This window comes from Puma concolor, chromosome B2 (genome assembly GCF_028749965.1).
Source record: "Puma concolor isolate L17-30 chromosome B2, mPumCon1.1.hap2, whole genome shotgun sequence".
In the NCBI taxonomy this organism is placed as follows: domain Eukaryota; kingdom Metazoa; phylum Chordata; class Mammalia; order Carnivora; family Felidae; genus Puma; species Puma concolor.
In genome coordinates this window covers 31840412-31867232 of record NC_141671.1, presented here as the reverse complement: position 1 = coordinate 31867232, position 26821 = coordinate 31840412, and the positions used below count along the sequence as shown (strand labels likewise).

At 49.6% G+C, this 26821-nt stretch overlaps 1 pseudogene across 1 annotated transcript; it reads left to right on the top strand.

Annotated features, from left to right (window-relative positions):
- Window positions 1–372: 372 nt before the first annotated feature.
- LOC147580864 (neurogenic locus notch homolog protein 4-like) lies at window positions 373–26448 on the top strand (annotated as a pseudogene). Its single transcript, XR_015251135.1, has 22 exons — window positions 373–562; window positions 1382–1463; window positions 1655–1947; window positions 3472–3819; window positions 3897–4019; window positions 4138–4374; window positions 4489–4644; window positions 4953–5147; window positions 7488–7601; window positions 8723–8836; window positions 8924–9046; window positions 9796–9955; window positions 11178–11323; window positions 11599–11751; window positions 11967–12084; window positions 12302–12389; window positions 12744–12897; window positions 13696–13880; window positions 15834–16086; window positions 16314–16426; window positions 17230–17753; window positions 25350–26448. The product of XR_015251135.1 is annotated as a neurogenic locus notch homolog protein 4-like (transcript).
- Window positions 26449–26821: the final 373 nt, after the last annotated feature.

Below are 26821 nucleotides of genomic sequence, written 5' to 3'. Positions count from 1 at the left end.
GTGGTTTCGACTTATAGAAAGTTGCAGATTGACCAAGAAGCACGGATACTAACCAGGAACAGAAGATGCCTCAGCACCCCACACCTCTGTTCCAGGCCCTGACCCTCCCAGGGCAAGGGTAAGCCACCTTGTCATTCTCATCTCTAGAAAGGGGAGACCACACAACAACAGAAGGGCTGGGACTGAACCCAGAACCCACCCCCCAGCCCGGTGCTCCCGTCCTGTTCACCTGCCACACCATCCCACTCCCCCTCTCCCCAGGGGTTGTCAGGGACAGAAGGCCCCTCCCTCATCCCCCTCAATGTTGTTCCACTCCTCCCCTCCCATCACTAGGGTGTCCAGGACATTGTGTGACTCAGGAAACAGCTCAGACATGAGGCTTGCAGTGGGCAGAGGAGGAGGAAGGGGCCGTGGGAGCAGAGGAGGTGGCTCCTGCCTCGGTGAGGGCTCTGAGGGTCCTTGCCTGAGGAGGCAGAGGATCTGGGTGTGGGGCGGTGCTCTGGAATGCAGCCCCCTTCACTGCTGCTGCTGCTGCTGTGTCACTCAGTCGTCAAGACCAGAGGTGAGGCATGGGGTAGGAGAGGTGACGGGACCCATCTTCCGTAAGAGGGTGTTGATGGGTTGGGGGCGGAGGGCCAAGCCCCATGCTTTGAGAGGACACCGGGTGGAAGAGAATCTCACCACCATCACCCCCCAAATGCAGGGAGAGAAGACTCTGCTGCTGCAGCTGCACAAACCAAGGCTTTGGGGCCTGTGCCAGGGGCGGTGACTGTCTGGGGAATGGGTGGGAGGGTGCCTTCCTCAGGGAGAACCCAGTTGGCCTTAGTGCTGGCGGACAGCAGGCTCTTGCAATCACATTTAGGAGATAAAGAGGGAAAAAGACTGGCCACCTGCTAGGGAAGGCAATGAGAACAAAGCAGGAGATGGAGACATGGGAAGGTCAAGGGCTGACCAAGTCCCTTTCCCGGTCCAGCTGTCCCCACCCCCCGGATGGCTCAATGCTGGGCCCTTCCGGGAGGAAATCCCTTCAATGTCTCAGCCATTCACCTTCCAGGAGTCCCCTGGGCCCCCCTCCTGAGCCCTGTTGTCTCCATTCCAAGGGATGGAGCCTGAGGCTGGACTTGGAAGGCTGGCTAATAAACAGGAAAGGGGGTGGGGATTAGGAGCTGAGAGGATCCCCAGGCCTGGGATGGGGGCGGGGCGATGCCAGGGCAAGAGCACCACTCCAAGGGCAAGAGCACCACTCCGGTAGGGATCAGGCAAGTGCAGAAGTGGTGGTGGCTGACAGCACGTGTGGGGCTGCTGCAGGCAGCAAAGCACCCAGAGAAATCTGGGAGCACAGCGCTCCCCACTCCTATGCCTTCCTCATCTCCACCCCTAGTGCTTCTGTGTGGGGACTTCCCAGAACCCTGTGCCAATGGAGGCACCTGCCTGAGCCTATCTCAGGGACAAGGGAGCTGACAGTGAGTTCTCCTGGGAGTGGGAGACCAGAAATGGGGAGGGAGAGCTGGGGAGGAGGAGGGACTGGGAAGGAAGGAGAAAGGGAGGAGGTAAAGGCACTAAAGGGAAACAAATGAAGGCAAAGGAAGGGAGGTGGGAGAGAAGGCAAAGAGGACCCAATGACTTAAATTTTCCACTCTCCTCCCCTGCTCAGGTGTGCCCCTGGCTTCCTGGGTGAGACATGCCAGTTTCCTGACCCCTGCCAGGATGCCCAGCTCTGCCAGAATGGGGGCAGCTGCCAAGCTCTGCTTCCCGCCCTCCCAGGCTCCCCCAGCCTTCCCAATCCCTTGGCCCCCAGCTTCTCCTGCACCTGCCCCTCTGGCTTCACTGGCCAGAGGTGCCAGGCCCAACTCAAGGACCCCTGTTCTTCCTTCTGTTCCAAAATGGGCCGCTGCCATATCCAGGCCTCAGGCCGCCCACGATGTTCCTGTCTGCCTGGATGGACAGGTGAGCACTGCAGTGGTGGGGAGGACGGGACAGGCAGGAACACTGGACTGGGAAATGGGGTGGGAAAGATGGAACTGGAGTCTGCAAAACAGCCAGCTCCTTTGAGGACAGAGGCTGTGAGAATCAACAAGCCCTCTTGCTGACCATTGACCCGAGACACATTCACCAGCATGGCTGTACCAATGGTTAAAACGTTGAAGTGTTTTCCAACCCGTTAGTAAATGGCTACTGCCATAGCCCCCTTAGTGCCCCAGCCTGGCCCCTCGACCCAGTAGCTAGAGGGTTAATGCCTAGCACAAGGCAGGGAGAGGGGAACCTCCTAGATTCTGCATAATGGGCATCTGGCCTTTATTCTTCCAAGTAGGAGCCCATAACAGCACCTGGAAAGACTGTGGTGGTGGGAGGTGTAATGGGGGTGGAAGGGATCTGACCCAGAGAGAGGAACGGGTATCAGGGCAAGGAAGAGGGGTGCAACCCTGGGGGGGCGAGGGTGTGGGACCCCTGGTGGGCAGGGTGTCCTAGCCTGGGGAAGCATTCAGGGGTATGGGACAGAAGTGAGAGCCCCTGGAGAGGAAGGCTCCCCTGATCTACCAGGAGGGAGGGGACTGGACAGGGCAGTGAAGTCCACACGGGGAGGAAAGTGATCTGTGAGGGGTGGACTAGAAGAGCAAGGCTTCTCAAACGTGGCAAGGCACAGCAATCACCTGGAAAACCTGCAACATACTGGTGCCCACGTCCCAGAAAGGTTGCTTTAGTGGGTCTGGGGTGGGCCCAGGCATGGAGATATTTTGAGTGCCTGGGTAATTCTGAGGATTTGGGGGTGGGAGACCAGCCTCTCGTGGTGTGACAACAAGGAGGACTGTCAATGGCAACTTGCCAGGCCTTGTGCTTCAGAGCAGCGGCCCACGTGTCCAGTGCCACCTCTGCCACCGATGAGACGCGCGCCCTTGCATCAGGTAGTTAAGCTCTCTGCATCCTCAGTTGCCAGCTGATGTCCACACTTCATAACACTGTCGAGAGGAGGAAAGGGAGTGATGTTCAGGAGGTGGTCACTTAGCCCAGTGCCAGCCGCCACCACCGCCGTTGCCACTGTGGGGAACAGATGAGACGTCTGTCTCCTTATCATTATCTGCAACACTGTACCCACCTAAAGATTAGGAAATCCAGACAAGAGAGGCCAGACACACCAGAGGGCACACAGCGGTGGTGGCACAGCAAGGTGCCGAGTCTGGAAGCCAGCTGCTTTTCTCCTCCCCACCAAGGAAAGGCCACCAAATTTGGAAGGACACTGTGTCTCAGGTCTGCTCAGCAGGGCCAGCCTGCAATACTCACACCAACAACGACAGCTCCCATTTTCCAGAATGCCAAAACTGAGGCAAGGGGTGGTGGAGCAGGGCAAAAAGCGTATGGGAACAAAGAGAAGGCAACATGAAAATCAGACACAGATAATCCAGAGTGAGAGCTGGATTCTCCCAGCGGAGCAGGGGACGGGGATTGAACAGCGCCCTCTGTCCTCTGCCTCAGGTGAGCAGTGCCAGCTTCGGGACTTCTGCTCAGCCAATCCCTGCGTCAATGGAGGGGTGTGTCTGGCCACATACCCCCAGATCCAGTGCCGCTGCCCACCTGGCTTCGAGGGTCATGCCTGCAAACATGATATCAATGAGTGTTTCCTGGACCCAGGGCCCTGCCCCAAAGGCACTTCCTGCCATAACACCTTGGGATCTTTCTGGTGTCACTGCCCCACTGGGCAGGAGGGTCCACGCTGTGAGCTCCAGCCAGGACCCTGCCCCCCTACGGGCTGTCCCAATGGGGGCACCTGTCAGCTGGTTCCAGGGAGAGACTCCACCCTCCACCTCTGCCTCTGCCCCCAAGGTGCGTCCTCACGTCTGCCACCCCTCTCTCGGGGCAGGGAGGTCCCCTTCCCTTCGCTAATCCCATGACCCTGTCAGGTTTCAGAGGCCCGAGCTGTGAGGTGAATCCAGATGACTGTGCTGGGCACCAGTGTCAGAACGGGGGCACTTGCCTGGATGGGCTGAGCACCTACACGTGCCTCTGCCCAGAGGCCTGGACAGGTGAGTCGTTTAAGCTAAGTCCATGGCACCCGTGGCCCATATGATCAGCCCCTAGCCTCCCCTCCTCACAGGGCTCCCAACTCCAGCCTTTGTCCCCTTCCCATCCCATCCCCCACAGGCTGGGATTGCTCCGAAGATGTGGATGAATGTGAGGCTCAGGGTCCCCCTCGCTGCCAAAATGGGGGTACCTGCCAGAACTCAGCTGGCAGCTTCCATTGTGTGTGTGTGAGCGGCTGGGGAGGCACAGGCTGTGAAGAGAACCTGGACGACTGTGTTGCTGCCACCTGTGCCCCGGGATCCACCTGCATCGATCGTGTGGGCTCCTTCTCCTGCCTTTGCCCACCTGGCCGCACAGGTGTGACAGAGGGCTCGGGGAGGTGGCCGTGAGGATGGCAAGTGACAGAAGCATAAGGGGGGCAGCTGGGATCCTCAAGCGGCCCAAGAGCCTCATGCCCATCCTGCCCTCCAGGACTCCTGTGCCACATGGAGGACATGTGCCTGAGCCAGCCATGCCACGGGGAAGCCCAGTGCAGCACCAATCCCCTGACAGGCTCTCCACTCTGCCTGTGTCAGCCTGGCTACTCGGGGCCCACCTGCCACCAGGACCTGGACGAGTGTCAGATGGGTAAGGCACCCCCACATCAGATCCTCTCTGAGTCCCAAACAGCCTCTGCAAATTGTTTTTCAAATTAAAAATACAATCATCTCTTTTTTCCCAATTTTGTCCAGATTTGGCAATTCTTCCCTACACGGTCTTCTCACCAGTGCTTAGCCCTCCGGGCCCCACTTAGTCCTCGTCTGTGTTAAAGACACCAGCCCTTTCTCCGATGTGTTCATTCTGCCACAAGCAGGCCCTCACGCCTTCCCTGGCAGTCTGGCCTCCTTGCCCTTCTGCCCTGGGCCCCTGTGAACTTCTGACTCCTCTCCTCCTAGCCCAGCAAGGCCCCAGTCCCTGTGAACACGGCGGCTCTTGCCTCAACACCCCTGGCTCCTTTGACTGCCTCTGTCCCCCTGGCTACACGGGCTCCCGCTGCGAGGCTGATCACAATGAGTGCCTGTCCCAGCCCTGCCATCTAGGCAGCACCTGCCTGGACCTGCTTGCCACCTTCCACTGCCTCTGCCCACCAGGTACTAGATGGATGGGGCCCTGAGTAGAGGACACAGGGGACTAATCCTGAACCCACTAGGCATGACCCCTCCAGAACATAGATAGCCCCAGGCAGGTTGGGATCAGCTATCAAAGAATACCTCTTTCTCATCTCCCCACCCAAGATGAACACTCTGGGAAACCCATGGCCTCTAGGAGAAGGGCAGCCACAGATGGTACTGAGGTTGTACACTGCTCAACTCTGGGGGTGAGAGGAAAGCATTCACTTCATAGTCATTGTAAAGTGCGCGGCCTGGTCCACTGTACACAGAGGCCCATCAAGGAAGAGCAGAACAACAGCAGCCTCGGCTCATGCCAACTCAGAATGTTCCTCCTAATCACAGAAACTCTCCCCTGTAGAGACTGAGTAAATCCTTAAAACCCCAAAGGGCCTGTATGCTTGAATTTGGTACAATAGAAAAAAAAAGTGCCACAAGGCTGCACCTACCTCCAAGTTATTTTTAAGGGAGACAGGTCTCCCCAGGGGTATAGTGACCAACCCGATATCAGGAAGCTGAATGAAACCAAAAAAATAATAGCTTACTTTATGCCAAGTACCACTGAACATCTTACATGCATTTTGTCATCTTGGCAATAACCCTCTAAGGTCAGTATTGTTACTGTGTCCATTTTACAAGAAACAGACACAGAGAGATTAAGTGAGTTGTCCAGCCAGTAAGTGGCATGGCCGGGATTCAAACCCAGGGCTTCAGTAGATTTAACCACTACACCAAACAGCCTTCCTAAACTGAGCAGCATCCAAGGAAAAAAGCTGAGAAAACCATGCAGTCCTCCAAGGGACAAGGTCATAGATACCAAGGAACTTCAGAAGCCGAATCCCCAGGCAAGAAGTGGGAGGCACCGAGGTCTAGAGGCTGATCCAGCTTCAGTTCAGGGTGACACTGCGGATACCAGGACAAGCCCAAAGATACAGGACAAATATGTGACCAACAAGCTACCCAAATGCCCTTCAAATACCCCCCCTTGGGGACTCCTGGTCTCCCTGGCACAGAAGCCTGCTGGGGTAGAACAAGAGGCATGACTCACCTCCAAGCAGATGCCCATTTGTTTCATTTGACCTTGAGGACCTCCACGGGATAGAAGGAACATACTTAAAGATCATAAAAGCCATTTATGAAAAGCCCACAGCTAACATCATCCTCAACGGGGAAAAACTGAGAGCTTTTTCCCTGAGATCAGGAACACGACAGGGATGCCCACTCTCACCGCTGTTGTTTAACATAGTGCTGGAAGTTCTAGCATCAGCAATCAGACAACAAAAGGAAATCAAAGGCGTCAAAATTGGCAAAGATGAAGTCAAGCTTTCGCTCTTTGCAGATGACATGATATTATACATGGAAAATCCGATAGACTCCACCAAAAGTCTGCTAGAACTGATACATGAATTCAGCAAAGTTGCAGGATACAAAATCAATGTACAGAAATCAGTTGCATTCTTATACACTAACAATGAAGCAACAGAAAGACAAATAAAGAAACTGATCCCATTCACAATTGAACCAAGAAGCATAAAATACCTAGGAATCAATCTAACCAAAGATGTAAAGGATCTGTATGCTGAAAACTATAGAAAGCTTATGAAGGTAATTGAAGAAGATTTAAAGAAATGGAAAGACATTCCCTGCTCATGGATTGGAAGAATAAATATTGTCAAAATGTCAATACTACCCAAAGCTATCTACACATTCAATGCAATCCCAATCAAAATTGCACCAGCATTCTTCTCGAAACTAGAACAAGCAATCCTAAAATTCATATGGAACCACAAAAGGCCCCGAATAGCCAAAGTAATTTTGAAGAAGAAGACCAAAGCAGGAGGCATCACAATCCCAGACTTTAGCCTCTACTACAAAGCTGTCATCATCAAGACAGCATGGTATTGGCACCAAAACAGACACATAGACCAATGGAATAGAATAGAAACCCCGGAACTAGACCCACAAACGTACGGCCAACTCATCTTTGACAAAGCAGGAAAGAACATCCAATGGAAAAAAATGACCTTGAGGACCTCCAGGCTCATTAGCCCAGCCCAGTGAGCCTGCCGTCTGGGCACAGAGAATGGCCCCCAAAGGTACTTCCTTGCTGCCCCCTCGGGTCCCAGCAGGTGCCTTGCTCCCTGAGCTTTCACATTTAAAGGGGGCAGAGCCACACACAGCAGAGCAGCAGGACCACGGGCTCGTCGCCCCAACCTTCAGGCACACAGCACCCTTGGAGGGTTCTAGATCCCTGGTCCTCCTGGGAAGAAGGGGTGAGCAGCCCGGGCAGGGCTCAGCCTGCACCACATCTCCATGTCCCAGGCTTAGAAGGGCAGCTCTGTGAGGTGGAGACAGACGAGTGTGCCTCTGCTCCTTGCCTGAACCAGGCTGACTGCCAGGACCTCCTCAACGGCTTCCTTTGTGTCTGCCTGCCTGGTGAGTACAGATTCCACTCCAGTCCTTCAGCCCAGGCCCCTGAACCACAGTGCAGGCCCGGCAATCCCAAACTTTTGAAGTTCACCCTGGCTTGGCCAACGAGGCTCCCATTTCTCCCAACTCCTCTGCTCCCCCAACTCTCTTCTGTTACATCCCAAACCTTCCTCGCGTACTCATCCACCTTTATCTCTGTCCTGCCAATTACCCAAATCGTCCCTTCTGGCCCTCCTCCAGAGTCCGCTCATGGGGATCCCAGGCTGGTCTTGGCACTGCTCACCCTGGATGCAGGGAAAACTGCCCCCGGCCTTCCTTCTCCACCATTATCGATCCCTCTGTTCCCTGCTGTGATGATAACAGATGTTTCTTGAATATTTGCTCCAGGCCAGGCACTTGGCTGTGTACTTTTCAGGCATTACCTCATTTAATCCTTTCGATGACACCATAAGGTAGGTTCTATGATTCCCCTTTTACAGAAGAGGACACTGCAGCCTAGAGAGCTTGAGTAACTTGCCCAAAGTCACACAACTGGCAGGTGTTGAACATCATCCTCCTGTCACCTCCACCTGCCCCAGGTGTCTTCTCTGGGAAGCCCCCCAGGTTCACTTTTCCTGGTGAGGGGAGGGGCCACGACTTGCATTTATGCTTTTGATACATAGTATTTTCACCATTCACACACACAGCCAGTTATACCTTCTTTATATAAAGAATGAAGTTACTAAGATATGCTGTTATGTTCTGAAATTCAAATCACTCTTTGAGAAGCCCCCAGATTGGTACCTTCATTATATAATGATACATGCAGATGAACCTCCAAACCAAGCCATTTGAAACAAGATTCTCTTCACTGCAATTCATAGCAATGATATTTCTGTCTGTGTAAATAGAAGGTTAAATATCGGCATTAACTCTAAATTTCTTGTTTGAATCCATGAAATCATACCTGTACATCTCAGTCACAAATATTTGTAACAAACTCCCTGATGAATCCAAAGTCACAAAAGAAAGAAAAAGAAGGAGAGGAGAGGAGAGGAGAGGAGAGGAGAGGAGAGGAGAGGAAAGGAAATGAAAGGAAATGAAAGATAACCTTTACCATCTCTCCCCACTTACTCCCTGCCCCCCAGGATTCACTGGCTCCCGGTGTGAGGAGGACATCGATGAGTGTGGAAGCTCTCCCTGTGCCAACGGTGGGCAGTGCCAGGACCAGCCTGGATCATTCCATTGCGAGTGTCTTCCAGGTAGACCAGTGCTCAGACACTGCAGGGAAGAGTGGGGGCCAAGGGCAGACTCCCCTGCAGGTCCCTGACCCTCCTGCTGTGCCATAGGCTTTGAAGGCCCTCGCTGTCAGGCCGAGGTGGATGAGTGTCTGAGTGGCCCATGCCCCACTGGAGCAAGCTGCCTGGATCTCCCAGGAGCCTTCTTTTGCCTCTGCCCCTCTGGCTTCACAGGTAAGCAGGGGAGGTGTTAGAAAGGACTGGCAGGATAGTTGAGTCCATTAGGGGTAGAGCAGAGGTCATTGCTGGATATTCAAGGGTTGGACTGTAAAAAGAGAATGAGAATGGAACCCCTTCAAATTATTCAATGCAAAACCTGCACAACCTGAGGCTGACAGCAGGTGTTATTTACAGGGCCCACACTGGACCCAACATGAATGGTGTGATTAGGGCTCAGAAACAGGATGGGGTTCAAGAGGAAGCCATTCATTTGCTTATTTAGAATGTATTAAGTGCCTACTATGCACAACCAGACACAGACACAAGTTGGTAAGAGACCTGCTCTCCTCAAGTGGCTTTAAATCTAGTGCAGAGAGACCAAGAAGTCTCCTGTTGGTTATGGCCACAGGTGCTCTGAGAGAGACTGCACAGGATTCTATAAGAGCACAAAGGACCAGCCAACCAGACTAGAGATGAGAAGGCTTCATGAGGAGGTAATGGCTGAGCTAGTCTGGAAGAATGAGTAGGAGTTTGTCAAGACAGAATGATTACATGTTTTAGCTGCAGGTAACTGCATTGCGAAATGATGCCATGCAGGACCCTGTGTGCCATTCTGAGGAAGTTAGACAGTATCCTGAGGCAACAGGGAGCCACTGAAGGACAGGTTCATGGGGAGTGAGCAAGTCATATGTAAAAAGTGGCTTTGGCCCCATCAAGGACATAGAGGGACTCTGTTTTCCCTGTGACCCATCTCCCCACCCCAGGTCGTCTCTGTGAGGTTCCCCTGTGTGCCCCCAACCTGTGCCAGCCCAAGCAAAAATGCCAAGATCAGGAAGACAAGGCCCACTGCCTCTGCCCTGATGGAAGCCCTGGCTGTGCCCCCGTTGAGGACAACTGCACCTGCCACCACGGACACTGCCAGAGGTAACCTTCCACTGTCCTCTGGGTCCTCCTCAGCTAGGCCAGGGGGAGACAACCAGGGAGGGGTGAGTCTGCAAGAAATGACCAATAGGGAAGAAGAAGGAAATGGCCAAGTTCTGAGGTCAAAGCCAAGGTGAGGGATCCAATAGTGAGTGCTATCCCGTGAGGGGAGAGTTCATAAATAACAGCAGAAACGGAGGGCTAGAGGGTCAGAACAGGAAGAAAAACATGAAATCCCAGGGCCAATTAATCATACATTAGAGGGGTACCTGGGTGGTTCAGTCAGTTGAGCGTCCGACTTCGGCTCAGGTCATGATCTCACAGTTCATGAGTTCAGGCCCCGCGTCCAAGCTGTGCTGACAGCTCGGAGCCTGGAGCCTGCTTCAGATTCTGTGTCTCCCTCTCTCTCTCTGCCCTTCTCCCACTCTCACTCTGTCTCTCTCTCTCTCTCTCTCTCAAAAATAAAAAATTGAAAAATTTGAAAAAAAATCATACATTAGACAAATATTGAACATCTACTATGTGTGGATACTTTTCCAGGCACTGGAGGAATGGCACAAAACAAAAGAGACAAAGTGTCTGTTCTCATGGAGCTCTCATTCTAATGAGGAAAGACAGATAACAAACAAATTATAGAAGAAATGTATATACATATTCATACATATAGTCAGAGAAAACAAGCAGGAGGCATGTATGGAAGGGGGACAATGCTGAGAACAGAGCCACTGAAGAAGGGGACCAGAGTCTCAGGGCCAAAAAAAAGAACAGATCAGGGGACTGGGTGGCTCAGTTGGTTCAATGTCCAACTCTTGACCTCAGCTCAGGATGTGATCTCAGGGTGGTGAGTTCAGGTCCCACGTTGGGCTCCAGGATGGATTGGACTCCAGAATGGGCATGAAGCCTACTTAAAAACAGAAGAGGTGCCTGGATGGCTCAGTCAGTTAAGCATCTGACTTCGGCTCAAGTTGTGATCTCACGGCTGACAGCTCAGAGACTGGAGCCTGCCTCAAATTCTGTGTCTTCCTCTCTCTCTGCCCCTCCCCACTCACACCCTGTCTCTCTCTCTCTCTCTCTCTCTCTCTCTCTCTCTCTCTCTCAAAAATGAACATGAAAAAGAAAAAAAAAAGAAAGTCATAGGGGTCTAACAAATGATGTGGAGTGGGGAGGGGAGAAGAAAAAATCACCAGAAGAAGAAAAACACCCTTCTTTTTCTCGTTATGACCAGATCCTCATGTGTGTGTGATGTGGGATGGACAGGACCAGAATGTGAAGCAGAGCTAGGGGGCTGCATCTCCACGCCCTGTGCGCATGGGGGGACCTGCCACCCCCAGCCCTCGGGCTACAACTGTACCTGCCCCACAGGCTACACAGGTGAGGCCCTTCCCAAACCACAGACATTCTGGGCTGGCCACCTCTAATCAAGAGCAAGACCAGTAGAGGCATGTGTCCAAGGCCTCTGGGTCTTGGTCACCACCAAGGAGAACTGGGCATGTGCTGCAGGGACCACAGGCGATATGCAGGAGGTGGTAAGAAAAGAAAAGAGGTTGGATGGAAGACAAAAGGGATGAGGAAAAGGAAGGGGAGATAAGTGGAGGAAGACAGAGAGAAGAGGATGCCCTTTCTCAGACCCCACTTATTTCCCTCAGGCCCCACCTCCAGCGAGGAGCTAACGGCTTGTCACTCAGGGCCCTGTCTCAACGGTGGCTCCTGTAGCCCCAGCCCTGGGGGCTATTCCTGCACCTGCCCTCGGAGCCACACTGGGCCCCGCTGCCAGACAAGCACTGACCACTGTGCCTCTGGTGAGTACCTACCATGTTCTGGGGCTGGGCCACAGGTGGATGGAGGAACTGGTCAGGGTGTGTTGGTGCCGTCTGATAAAAATCCACTGGCCACCACGAGCTGCAGTTTTGATGGGGGCAGCAGGGAGTGCATGTATGTCCTGTGCGGGGTGTGACTAAGGTCACAGCCCACGTATGGGTAAGGAACCGAACCCCTCACAGCCTCCTCTCTCCAGCCCCGTGCCTCAATGGGGGTACCTGTGTGAACAGGCCTGGCACCTCCTCCTGCCTCTGTGCTGCGGGCTTCCAAGGCCCACGCTGTGAGGGAAGGACCCGTCCTAGCTGTGCAGACAAGTGAGCAAAGACCCCTAGAGGAAGGGAAGGGGCCCCTCAGCCTTCCCACCCTTCCTGTCCATCTCCTCTGGGGCTCCAGGCTGCCTTGAATTCCACATCCCACATCCTTTCACCATGACTCCCTTTCTGGTTTCCTATCTCATCACCGCGTCACACACTCCCTCCCCTTTGGTTGCCGGGACTGCCTCCCACCATGCCTTGTCTCTGTCCTGTCCAGCCCCTGTAGGAACAGGGCAACCTGCCAAGATGGCCCTCAGGGTCCCCACTGCCTCTGCCCCCCTGGCTACACAGGAGACAGCTGCCAGGTGAGGGGTGCTGAGCCAAGTGTGCGGAGGAGGGCGGTGGCTGAAGGGCTCTAGTGGGAGGGTCTCAGGGACTAGAAGAGCAGGGAGCTTGGGAAGGTAACCACATGAAAGGGGGTGTGGAATCTGGGAGGTGAGCTCTAGCTTGAGGTTTGCATGGAGTAGAAGTGAGGAAAGGATTTCTGATCCCAGGAACTGTTCTGGGATGTGGGGGTGGGGGAGGGAGGCTATCACCTGGCCCCAGACCATTCAGGAGAGAGCTTGACAGGTAAGGATTTTGAGAAGCTGGCAGAAGACCATCTCTGGGCCTGAACACATGACACTCAGTCTTGCCCCATGCTCTCTCCTAAACCTCAGACTCTGGTGGACATCTGTGCCCAGAAGCCCTGTCCACACAATTCCCACTGCCTCCAGACTGGGCCCTCCTTCCAGTGCCTGGGCCTCCAGGGATGGACCGGGCCTCTCTGCAACCTTCCGCTGTCCTCCTCCCAGAAGGCCTCTTTGAGCCAAGGTACTAACCCAAGGACCAACTGGGGAACAGATGAAGAGAGAAAGGGTGTCCCTCTCCACCCGATCCCTAAGGGCATCCACATACAACCTTTGACCAAAACAACCAAGAGTCAAAGTAACACAGACCAACCACTACTGCTGATTCTATAGCTCAGCCCTCCTATCACCATGCTCAAAGCAACTCAAGCAACACCAACCAACCCAGACAACAAGACTCCAGTTTATCACAACCCTGAGACATAACTCCATGTGAAGCAACTCAACTCTGTCACTATCATAACTCAGCTAGAATGGATCACACTTAACCCAACTTCACTCAGCTGCTGCTCCCAATCATTTTCATGTTATGCCAACCCCCTTGTGAAAGAATACCCCCCACCTCATTCAAATGAGGTTTAATATAAGCAGAACTCAGGAAAGAGACTACTGTGGAGTTAGGGGATGGGAATCACAGTGAGAGAACATCACAGGATGCCAATTCAGGGGACAGACTTAGGCACCTAAAGTTTTCGCTGAGTTCTTTCTTCCTTGAGACTTGTTTTAAGCCAAAAATACAGTTGCTTATAATGCTCTAATAAGTTTAACAAGCGGTATCTCTCTCCATTCTGGCAGAACAGGCAGGAGGGGGATCTTGATGTCTTAATCTCTTCAGCACCAGAATTTATTGACTCCTCAGGCTCCAAGTGGCCTCCACCCACCCCAGGAATGGCAGTGATCCCCATGAGCCTCTCTGCTCTGTGTCTGGGACCCCTGAGAACCTAACTTAGCTTTGTCTATCCCTGTTTGCCTTTCTTCTCAGGCACAGAAGTTTCTTCCCTCTGCCAGAATGGAGGTCTCTGCATCAACAGTGGCTCCTCCTATTTCTGCCACTGCCCCCCTGGATTCCAAGGCAGCGTATGTCAGGACAGGGTGAACCCATGTGAGTCCAGGCCCTGCCAACATGGGGCCACGTGCATGGCCCAGCCCACTGGGTATCTCTGCCAGGTAAGACGGTCTAGAGGAGAGCAGTAGGGGAGACAAGCGTGGGTGGATGTGGGAAAAGCAGTTGAGGGGGCGTGTAGTGATGTATTCATTTCCCTTTCCTTTACCCACATACCCAACCAACCACCAAGTCATACCATTTTGCCTCCTAAATCTTTCTCAATTCTGTCCTTCCTCCTTCACCCTTTGTCCCACTGCCTCAGTCTAGGCCTTTGCTGCCTTCCGCCCTCCTCCACACATGGAGCACCCTCCTATTGTCCCTGCCTCCCCACTTGTCCACCTATAGGCTCAACCTTTACTCCACTACCAGGGTGCTCTGTTGAAAACGTTAAGCTGACATGTCACTCCCCTGCTTAAAACCCTTCAGTGGCTGCCCACCTGTTTTAAAAAAAAAAAATTTTTTTTTAATGTTTATTTTTGACAGAGAGAGACAGAGCATTAGCGGGGGAGGGGCAGAGAGCGAGGGAGACACAGAATCCAAAGCAGGCTCCAGGCTCTGAGCTGTCAGCACAGAGCCCGACACGGGGCTAGAACTCACAGACTGAGAGATCATGACCTGACCCTAAGTCAGACGCCAAATGACTGAGCCACCCAGGCACCCCATTGTGGCTCTTTGATAGTGAAATCTAAGGCCAGCGTGACCCAGCCTTGCCGGCTTCTTAGGTCTCATGTCCCCACATCCCCGCCCTCCTACTCTCTGCTCCAGCTGCTGTTGGCTTCCCTACACACCCCTTATACTGGCTCTCCAGTGTCCTTCCCCACCCACATCCACTGGACGGTGCTCAAGAGGTGCCTTCCTCAGGGAAATGTCCCTAACTTCTCTCCAGACTGGGTGTGGGCCTCTCCCTTGTGGTTCAGATCACTGAGCAGAAGAGGCAAAGCTGGGATTCAAGTCCAAGCAGCCTGATGCCTATACTCAGAAGGCTGACTTTCGATAAAAGGTGTGATGCAAATCCCCCAACCATCCTCTTTAACTTTTTAATTTTATTCTTTAACTTTTCATTATGACCATTTTCAAACATACACAAAAGCAGTGTACTAATTAGTAGCCAACACCCCTTCACCCAACACTCAGCTTTACCTCCCCTTTCCTGAGACTCCTTCCCTCCGATATCTCCAAGATACCCCCTCACCCGCTTCTCCCAGCCCTCCAGCCACTCCTCACACTCTCTGTAATTCCCTTTTGCTCCACCTTTCTGAAGCCTGGTACTGCATTCTTACATGCTCTCCTTCCTCTTGCAAGAACTCAGCACATGATACAGACCTCATCGATGACCCTTCTCCCACTAGCAGAAAGGTAAACAATTGGAAAATGGCTAAGGGTACTGGTTATGAAGTCACAGACTTGCACTGAATCCCAGCTCTGCCACCTGCCAGCCGAGTCATGCAGTCTTTCCAGGAATCATTTGCCTTTTCTGTAAAGTGAGAATCAAATGAGATAATTCACATACAAGTTTGTTGGGAGGGTTTTATGAGCTTATGTATAGAAATCATGCAATAAATGCTAGCTGTCTCTCTGGTTTACTGAGAACGTCATGGAAGCAGGGATGAGTTCTAATTTTCTTCATGTTCCTAGTGCCTACAACAGTGCCTGGCACGAAGCAGGCATTCAATAAACACTTACAAATTAATTAAGAAAGCATGACACAGCCTGGCAGTGAGGCGTGTGATTAGGGAAGGGAGGTCTTACCAAAAACAGAACTATGTTTAATAGCACTGTATCATAAGATGGTTTGGGACTGCTGGAGCGGTTAAGTTGCCCACTGTTGAACAGGGTATAGCATGGAGTTGAGATACAAGGGTGAAGCTATGCAGGGCTCTGATGGATGATCAGTTGAGTGATACTCTGAACTGGAAGGTAGGGAAGGGATTGGGCAGACTGTCTTGAGCTGGCTCCCCTGTACTGTTGAGATGGGCTGGATTATTGGTTCCCTGTCTGACCCTCTTTGCCCGCAGTGTGCCCCAGGCTACAATGGACAGAACTGCTCAAAGGAATCCAACGCTTGTCAATCCCAGACCTGCCACAACCATGGGACTTGTACCCCCGAACCTGGAGTCTTCTACTGCACCTGCCCTCCAGGTTTTGTGGGGCTGCACTGTGAAGGGGATGTAGATGAGTGTCTGGACCAGCCCTGCCACCCCCCAAGCACTGCAGCCTGCCACTCTCTGGCCAATGCTTTCTACTGCCAATGTCTGCCTGGATACACGGGTGAGGCCTGGGAGGGTGTGTGTAGGCATCTCTGTGGCACAGCTGAGTTGACAACCCCCACCCACAAGGCAGCCTAGTCATCATGTCCATCCCTCTGCCTCCCCACCCCAGGGAATATGCCCCAGGATCCTTTCCTGTGCAGGTAGTACTGGGTCAATTCCCAGTAATGAGCTAAGAAGGGGGCAATAATTGAAGTAGCGTATGACATCTAACCCCACCCTCCACAGGCCAGTGGTGTGAAGTGGAGACAGACCCTTGCCAGAGCCAGCCCTGCTCCAACGGAGGGTCTTGTGAGACAACAGCAGGACCACCCCTGGGTTTCACCTGCCACTGCCTCCAGGTAAGTAACCACAAAGCAGTCTTCTCTGTTTCGCCCAAAACTGGTGCCAGGTGAGAATGCCTGTGTGGGATCCTAGAGGGGAGTCTAGGGAGCACTGGAGTGGGAATTATTGATGAGAACCAGCCCATGTTAATGGCAATGAGTGGCTCTCAGAAGCAGTTCAAGGGGGCAGGCAGGATCAGGTGTTAGCATGAATGGATTTTCAGAAATCATTGGCACTGCCTAAGGTAAGGCCCCAGAGTCAAGCTGGGCGACCTTGGGTAAGTTCTTTTACGTGTGTGTGTGTGTGCGCGTGGACCTCAGATGCATGAAATCAGGTTAATCATAAGCCTTTGTTCATGATACACTATCATCATTGGTTTGTGCACGGCCTTCTTTTTATTATTCTTACAACATAATACCCAGGAACCTAACCTAAGAATTACAACAGTAACGATGACTCACATGTACTTATGTCTTCCTCTATCCTCTTCCGCTTCCAGAGAAAGAGAGTTTATCACCCTATGATCAAGGACTAAGATAATATTCATTTAATACCACTCTATTAAGTGTTTAGTCTTCCAGGTTGTTGCACACAGTGGTGGTTCGTCCGTTTTCACTGTGTAATATGTCATTATGTGAAAAAACCATGGACCATGGTTTCAACATCTATAAAATGACTTGATATAAACCTGATGTTCTCTGAGGCCCCTTCGAGATATGAGATTCTAGGGCCATCTGTGTTATCTTAACCCGAGAGTTTGCTTGGGGGGGAGTGGGAAGAATAATACAAGGGACTTCCCCAACATCTCTCCTCTCCACAGGGTTTTGAGGGCCCCACCTGCAACCACAGAGCCCTCTCCTGTGGCCACCACCACTGCCACCACGGTGGCCTGTGTCTGCCCTCCCCCAAGCCTGGCTTCCCACCCCGCTGTGCCTGCCTCAGTGGCTACGGGGGCCCTGACTGCCTGACCCCACCTGCTCCTCATGGCTGTGGCCCTCCTTCTCCATGCCTACACAATGGCAGTTGCTCAGAGATCCCTGGGCTGGGGTCCCCAGCCTTCCGATGCTCCTGCCCTCCCAGCTCTCCAGGGCCCCGGTGTCAGAGGCCTGGAGCAAAGGGATGTGAGGGCAGAGGTGGAGATGGGGCCTGTGATGCTGGCTGCAGCGGCCCTGGAGGAAATTGGGATGGGGGAGACTGCTCCCTGGGGGTCCCGGACCCCTGGAAGGGCTGTCCTTCCCACTCCCGGTGTTGGCTTCTCTTCCGGGATGGGCAGTGCCACCCACAGTGTGACTCTGCAGAGTGTCTGTTTGATGGCTACGACTGTGAGACTCCTCCAGCCTGCACGTGAGCCTAAAACCCTGACTTCAGGTTGGGGGTGGGGAGGCCTCTAAGTTACAGTGTGACCACAGGCTCAATTCCAGGCAGTTTCCACCCTTGATAACCCTTGCCAAGTAGGGGTGGAAGACACTAGGCTCCAGCCCAGGGGAATAGGGCAGCATCAATATTTAACATGGGGACCAGGAAGGAGGGCACTGCCTCTGTCTGGGCTCCTAAGAGTTGTGAGAGCTCTGGCCTCAAGCCTCTCTAAGACCTGTTGCCATGGAGTATCTCCCCTAACAACCAGCACTCCTGAGGGAAAAGGTCTTTGGACTCTCCTTCAGGGAGACAGGAGAGCTTGGGAGGGTAGGGAGAAGGGACAGTCTTAGGAAACAAGGGTGTCATAGACATTAGAGTGTCTCAACTACCTACCACCCAGGGCCTGACTAAGCCCATTGCTCTGGAGCTGTATCCATTTAGCAACCTGTGCCCTAGAGGCAGTGGAATATCAGGCATCTCTCTGGAATCAAGAAGGGGGTCAAGTTTCTTTGGCGATCCTGAGTCCCTCTCACTCAGGCAAGGAGAGAATCATGAAAGCAGAAAGGGGAAAAATGTTCCTAACCTACAAGGGAAGACAGATCAGGTTTGCAGCAGATCTATCCACAGAAACTTGGCAAGCCAGAAAGGCATGGCAGGATATATTCAGTGTGCTGAATCAGAAAAATATGCAGCCAAGAATTCTTTATCCAGCAAGGCTGTCATTCAAAATACAAGGAGAGATAAAAAGTTTGTCAGACAAACAAAAATTAGAGGAGTTTGTGACCACTCAACCAGCCCTGCAAGAAATTTTGAGGGGAGCAAAGATGAAAAAAAATTATATATGTATATATATATATATATATATATATATATATATATGTGTGTGTGTGTGTGTGGGTGTGTGTGGGTGTGTGTGGGTGTGGGTGTGCGTGTGTGTGTGCGTGTGTATAAATACCAAAAGCAACAAAGATTAGAAAGGACAAGAGAACACCACCAGAAACTCCAACTCTACAAGCATCATAATGGCAATAAATTCATAACTTTCAGTATTCACTCTAAACGTCAATGGACTCAATGCTCCAAACAAAAGATATGGTGTAACAGAATGGTTAAGAAAACAAGATCCATTGATATGCTGTTTACAAGAGACCCACTTAAGACATAAAGACACCTTCAGATTGAAAATAAGGGGATGGAGAACCATCTATCATGCTAATGGTCAACCAAAGAAAGCCAGAGTAGCCATACTTAATCAGACAATCTAGACTTTAAAATAAAGTCTGTATCAAGAGATGGAGAAGGGCATTATATCATAATCAAGGGGTCTATCCACCAAGAAGACCTAACAATTGTAAACATTTATGCGCCAAACTATAGAAAGCTTATGACAGAAATTGAAGAAGACACAAAAAAAAAAAAAAATGGAAAAAAATTCCATGCTCCTGGATAGGAAGAACAAATATTGTTAAAATGTCGATACCACCCAAAGCAATCTACATATTCAATGCAATCCCTATCAAAGTAACACCAGCGTTCTTCACAGAGCTAGAACAAATAATCCTAAAATTTGTATGGAACCAGAAAAGACCCCGAATAACCGAAGCAATCTTGAAAAAGAAAACCAAAGCAGGAGGCATCACAATCCCAGACTTCAAGCTGTTACAAAGCTGTAAGCATCAAGACAATATGGTTCTGGCACAAGAACAGACACCCATATCAATGGAACAGAATAGAGAACCCAGAAATGCACCCACAAACGTATGGCCACCTAATCTTTGACAAAGCAGGAAAGAATATCCCATGGAATAAAGACAGTCTCTTCACCAAGTGATGCTGGGGAAACTGGACAGCGACATGCAGAAGAATGAACCTGGACCACTTTCTTACACCATACACAAAAATAAACTCAAAATGGATGAAAGACCTCAATGTAAGACAGGAAGCCATCAAAATCCTCGAGGAGAAAGCAGGCAAAAGCCTCTTTGATCTTGGCCACAGCAACTTCTTACCCAACACATCTCCAAAGGCAAGGGAAACAAAAGCAAAAATGAACTACTGGGACCTCTTCAAAATAAAAGCTTCTGCACAGCAAAGGAAACAACCAGCAAAACTAAAAGGCAACCGACAGAATGGGAAAAGATATTTGCAAATGACATATCAGATAAAGGGTTAGTATTTAAAATCTACAAAGAACTTATCAAACTCAACACCCAAAAAACAAATCATCCAGTGAAGAAATGGGCAAAAGACATGAATAGACACTTCTCCAAAGAAGACATCCAGATGGCCAACCGATGCATGAAAAAATGCTCAACGTCACTCATCATCAGGGAAATACAAATCAAAACCACCATGAGGTACCACCTGACACCTGTCAGAATGGCTCACATTAACAACTCAGGCAACAACAGATGTTGGCGAGGATGCAGAGAAAGAGGATCTCTTTTGCATTGTTGGTAGCAATGCAAGCTGGTGCAGCTACTCACCAGCTTGGAGGTTCCTCAAAAAACTAAAAATGGGGCGCCTGGGTGGCTCAGTCGATTGAGCGACCGACTTTGGCTCAGGTCATGATCTCGCAGTTCGTGAGTTTGAGCCCTGCGTCGGGCTCTGTGCAGACAGCTCAGAGCCTGCAGCCTGCTTCTGATTCTGTCTCTCCCTCTCTCTCTGCCCCTCCCCCGCTCATGCTCTGTCTCAGAAATAAATAAACATTAGGGGCGCCTGGGTGGCGCAGTCGGTTAAGCGTCCGACTTCAGCCAGGTCACGATCTCGCGGTCCGTGAGTTCGAGCCCCGCGTCGGGCTCTGGGCTGATGGCTCAGAACCTGGAGCCTGTTTCCGATTCTGTGTCTCCCTCTCTCTCTCTGCCCCTCCCCCGTTCATGCTCTGTCTCTCTCTGTCCCAAAAATAAATAAACGTTGAAAAAAAAATTAAAAAAAAAAAAAGAAATAAACATTAAAAAAAAATTTTTTTAAACCAAAACTAAACTAAAAATAGAACTACCCGACGACCCAGCAATTGCACTACTAGGCATTTATCCAAGGGATACAGGTGTGCTGTTCTGAAGGGGCACATGCACCCCAATGTTTATAGCAGCACTATGAACAATACCCAAAATATGGAAGAGCCCAAATTTCCATCAATGGAAGAATGGGTAGAGAAGTGCTATATATATATACAATGGAGTATTACTTGGCAGTGAAAAAAGAATGAAATCTTGCCACTTGCAACTCCGTGGATGGAACTGGAGGGTATTATGCTAAGTGAAATTAGTCAGAGAAAGACAAAAATAATATGACTTCACTCATATGAGGACTTTAAGAGAAAAAAAAAAGATGAACATAAGGGAAGAAAAGCCAAAAATAATAGAAAAACAGGGAGAGGGACAAAACATAAGAGACAAATATAGAGATCAAACAGAGGGTTGCAGGAGGGGCTGTGGGAAGGGGGATGGGCTAAATGGGTAAGGGGCATTAAGGAATCTACTTCTGAAATCACTGTTGCACTATATGCTAACTAAATTGGATGTAAATTTAAAACAATAAAAAATAGTATTATTATTAGTTTCTATCTTTTGACCTCTTTTACCTACTTTGCCTACTTCTTGCCCCTCACCTTGGCAATCATCTATATCTTCTCTGTATTTATGAGTTTGGGTTATTATGTTGAGGGGGTGGTATTTTGTTTTCTTGTTTTTTGTTTCAGATTCCACATATACGTGAGATAATTTAGTATATATCTTTCTCTTTCTGATTTATTTCCCTTAGCATAATGCCCTCCTGGCTATTATAAATAATGCAGCAATAATACAGGTGTGCAGGTATCTTTATGAGTTTAGTAATTTCATTTTCTTTGATTAATACCTAGGAGGGGAATTGCTGGGTGATAATGGTTGCTCTATTTGAATTTTTTGAGAAACCTTTATATTGTTTTCCATAGTCACTGCACCAATTTACAATCACACCAACAGAGAACATTGTTGCCCTTTTCTCCCCATTTTTGCCAACCCTTGTTATTTCTTGTCTTTTTTATTACAGCCATTCTGACAGGTGATAGGTGATATCTCCTTGGGTTTTGATTTGCATTTCTCTAACGATGAGCGATCTTGAACATCTCTTCCTGTATTTCTTGGCCATCTGTATATCTCCTTTGGAAAAATATCTATTCAGAACTCTGCCCATTTTGTGATTGCTATTTGCTTTTGTGTTATTGTGTTGTATGAGTTCTTTATATATTTTGGATATTAACCCCTCACCGGATATATAGCTGGCAGATGTTTTCTCCCATTCAGTATGTTGCCTTTTCATTCTGTTGATGATTTCCTTTGTTGTGCAGAAGCTTTTTGGTTTGATGTAGTCCCACTTGTTTGTTTTTACTTTGTAGCTTTTACTTCTGGTGTCATATCCAAAAACTCAGTGTCAAGACGGAGATCAAAAAAGTTCTGCCCCCAGTTTCACCCAGGAGTTTTATGGTTTTAGCTCTTATGTTTAAGTCTGGAATACATCTTGACTTACTTTTGTGTATGGTGTTAGATAGGTGTCCGGTTGCATTCCTTTGCTTGTGGCTGCCCACTGTTTCCAACACCACCTATTGAGGAGACTGCTTTTTGCCCATGTTACATCCTTGGCTCTTTTGTTGTAAATTAACTGGCTACATATGTGTGGGTTTCTTTTTGGGCTTTCTGTTTCTGTTCCATTGATCTAGGTGTCTACTTTTATACCAATGCCATACTGTTTTGATTACTATAGCTTTGTGATAGAGTTTGAAAGCAGAAAACATGATGCCTCCAGCTTTGTTCTTCCTTCTCAAGATGGCTTTGGCTATTCGGGGCCATTTGTGGTTCTATTCACATTTAAGGAATATTCTTTTCACATTCTATTTTTGGACATGTTCTTAAATTTTGATAGAGATTGCACTGAATGTGCAGACTGCTTTAAGCACTGTGGGCATTTTGACAATATTAACTCTTGGGATCCATTATCATGGAACGTCTTTCCACTTATTTCTGCTTCTTGTAATTCGTTCACCAATGAGTTCTGGTTTTCGGTATACAGGTCTTTCATCTTCTTGTTTAAATTTATTCCTAAGTATTTTATTCTGAGAGACTGTACATTATTTTCTTGATTTCTCTCTCTGCTAGTTTGTTATTCATGTATAGATTCAACACATTTTTATGTATTGAGTATCTGTTCTTAAACTTTGCTGAATTCATTTACTAGTTCTAAGAGCATTTTTGTGGGGTTATTTAGGTTTCTATATGGCATATCATGCACTCCTAATAAGTGAAAAGGTAACTGGGAATATAGGATGATGTCATCTAACTTGGATGAGAGTACACAGACATATGGAGTGATAGTTTTCAAATTTTCTAAAATGTTTTGTTGTTAATATAATCAAATGAGTCCATAAATATGGTTTGTTTTGATATACTGTTTTCTTTAAACCAGACATATAGAGCTGTGACATAGACCAGTTCTTCCCAACACTTTTGCACCCTACACTCTGTGCGTCTTGGGAGATAGCCACCCTGTCTCTTTTTTCTGTCCTGGAACCCAGTGCCTGACTCAACTCTTCAATGAATACTTCTCGAAATAATGCACTTGGGAAGAGGCTTATTTTTTCATAGATTTCCTACAAGGCACCACCCCCCCCCCCCGCAAAACACTGAATTTTACAGAAGGGGTTTTGATGTACCTGGAATCCTGTGAGGATGTCTTAATTTTGCATGTGGCTTCCTTTGCAGATACATCAGACAGCCCAGCAGTATTCCTGCAATGTCTCTTGTGACCACCAGAGGGCGGTGTTTGGCTGCTCTTGGCAAGGACACTGCTCCACTTCAACAGAAGATCCAAATTAATCTCCTTCGGGACTTAGTTCACAGTCTTCGCCAGTTGCTTTAAGGACTACTTATTCGCTTTTATGCTCTAGTTTCCTTGGGATCTATTGAAAATGCTATGCAAGTAACAACTTAAAGTAATACGCTGACTAGAAGATGTCCCTTCTTACACATACAGACACATAAAATTATGAATGACTGAATGAAGGTGGACGTTCACCTAACATAATATAGAATTTGAACCCACAGTGATCAAAGACCTAAATTTAAGAGATAAAACTAAAACTCTGAGAAGAAAGCATAAGAACAAGTCTTCCTGACCTTATTTTGGCATCTGTTTCTTAAGGATGATACCAAAATCAACAAGAGGAAAAACACATATGTGGATAAATGGTCACCAACATGATTGCCTTTCCACTTGGCTCTTCATGTGCTCCAGGTACCAGGCAAGAATCATACAAATCATTTCTCAAGTGATTCGTCTGACAACCCACTTAGCAACATCCGTTCTTTCTCCATTTCAGAGATGGGGTCATGAGGCTCATAGGAACCCCTGGGGTCACTCAACTACAAAGAGGCTGCGCAGGGGCTAGAACTGCTGTCTCTCTGCCTTTGGAACTTGTGCTCCATCCACACTGCTCCACCCAGGAACCCAGAGGTCTGCAAATCTTCCATATCGAATCTCTAGGCCTGAAGACCTCACTGAACTGAGGGGGCAGTGTTGCCTGCCCTTATGACCAGGGCTTGGCTTGTTGGCCAGGAATGGCAGCCAGCCTTTATCTGAGAAAGAGGAGGTTTCTCCCTGCGCACCAGGAACAAAGGTTCATGTAGCTTCAGGGCTGAGATGTCTCTTCTGCAGCATCTGATTGCAGCCTTCTTGTCAGGTAGGCCCCACAGGGGTGACAAGCACCGAATTCGAATCCTGCCTCCGCCTCTCTGTGGGGCATACAAGGGGAGAGTTCACTCAGGCAAAGAGGGACAGCATTTCTACCTTCCTCATGGAATTGTTATGGTGATTTAGTGACATGATTCATGTCCCAAAAAGACACTCAGTAATCCTTAGTTACTGTACATGTTACTGTACATGTTACTCCACTGTGAGCCCACTGCTACCATGGACTCAACCTCTGCATTCTCTGTCCCCTCTGCTTGGCATGCCCTGCTCCCTCTGACTCAACTGTCCCTCCAGAAAGCCTTTGATCACCTCCAGTGTGGGTGGAGTGTCCCTCAATTTGGCTCCCACAGCCCTGTTGCTCACCCATCACACCCAGGCCAGCCCTAGGACTGGACATCACCCACAGCTTGTGTCTCTGGACATAGTCCCAAGTGCTGAGATCTGTGCTCTGGAGTTCCCTGAACTGTCAGCTCCTCCTTGGGCCAAATGTTGTAGTGCTCACTGAAGGAGCTCTTTCCCTCCTAAGCAGCCAAAGCGAGCTGCCCTCAGCCCCATGGCACCTGCCTTCCCCACCGCTTCTGTGCAATCAGTGGTGCATAGCATCTTGGGCCTCATTGGATGCCAGGATCCCAGTGCCTTTTGGGGCTTAGTACTGAAAATATCTTCTGGAGGTGAATTTGGGTTTTGATGGAAACATCAGTAGGATGAAGCCTGGCCACTTCCAACAAACCAACACAGAGCCTGTGCCCCTGACCAATATGGCAGTAACCCAGCTCATGGCAGCCTTTCCCCCTAGTCCTCAAGACTCTCCTGTCTTACCTGCTCCCCATTCAATGGTGTTTCTCTCTCTTCCTGCAGGGAGAGCCCCAAGTTTCCTCCTTCTGAGGATCTATCTTCTCTGTCTGGGGAGCCCAATCTTGTAGCAGAGAAGACATAGGTTGCTGCCCATGGCCTCTCTTACTGCTTCAGATCAAGTGGACTCTCCCTGAGTTGACTTTATGGGAGGAGAGGAACCCCCCCCTTCTCCTCACATGGTATCTTGAACAGGAAGCACAGCCCCCTCTCTCACAAAAATTGAACTTGAGGGATAGAAAGGTTGGGGCTAGCAGGTGCAGGGGGTCACTGCCAGAGGAACCTGAGAGGTGTTGAGGGGTATACCCAGTGCCAAAACCCCTGGCTGAGGCTCTATCTATCCTGCAGCTTCCATGAGCACTTAATGTGATTTGTAAAGGTCTCCCTTGCTCACAGAAGTTCAAGTGGTTCTTGCTGTTGCCAATAAAACTACATCCGGATGAATACATGCAACTACATTTCCTACTGATGGTCTATAACTCATTGACCTGACCTGCACTTACAGGTTCTTTCCTGAGAGGAACAGGCCCAGCCAGGGAGGAGGGCCAGCAAACAGACAGCAGTGGCCCAGGCTGCATCTCCCACTAGCCTGAAAGCAGGGCCCAGCTGCTCTACTTAGAAGCTGAGTTATGGAACAGGAGGGAAGAAGTGGCTGGGGTGCATCACAGGACGGGGCCTGGATGAGGTGTGCTCCAGGACATAGGATAGGGATGCTGTCAGGGTGGTCATATGAAGGGGATTTGGGCTCTTCCCTGCTCTATGGGTCACTCCTAGGTACTCTCATGGGCTCAATCCTGGCTTGTCCTCCTAATTCTTCAGGTATCCACTCAGTCTCTGGGGTCCCTCCTTTCCCAAATAAGGCCCCAACTTAATAAAGAGACTGTACAATGGAATACTACGTGGCAATGAGAAAGAATGAAATATGGCCCTTTGTAGCAACATGGATGGAACTGGAGAGTGTTATGCGAAGTGAAATAAGCCATACAGAGAAAGACAGATACCATATGGTTTCACTCTTATGTGGATCCTGAGAAACTTAACAGAAACCCATGGGGGAGGGGAAGGAAAACAAAAAGAGGTTAGAGTGGAAGAGAGCCAAAGCAAAAGAGACTCTTAAAAACTGAGAACAAACTGCGGGTTAATGGGGGGTGGGGGGGGCTGGGCGATCGGTATTGAGAAGGGCACCTTTTGGAATGAGCACTGGGTGTTGTATGGAAACCAATTTGACAATAAATTTCATATATTGAAAATAAAGAAGAGAGACTGTAACTATTGGAAACTGTAACCAATACCTCAAGAAAGTATATACATTATATTCCAGGAACTGTGCTTATAGGGATCAGTCCTAAAGAAAGAGAGATTTATGGCACAGATATACCATTCACTACAATTATGCGAGTCAAAAAATTGGAATTGGCCCAATTATTCAACAGCTGGAGACACTGAACAAATGATGATGTGTGGCCACTGAGAATGCA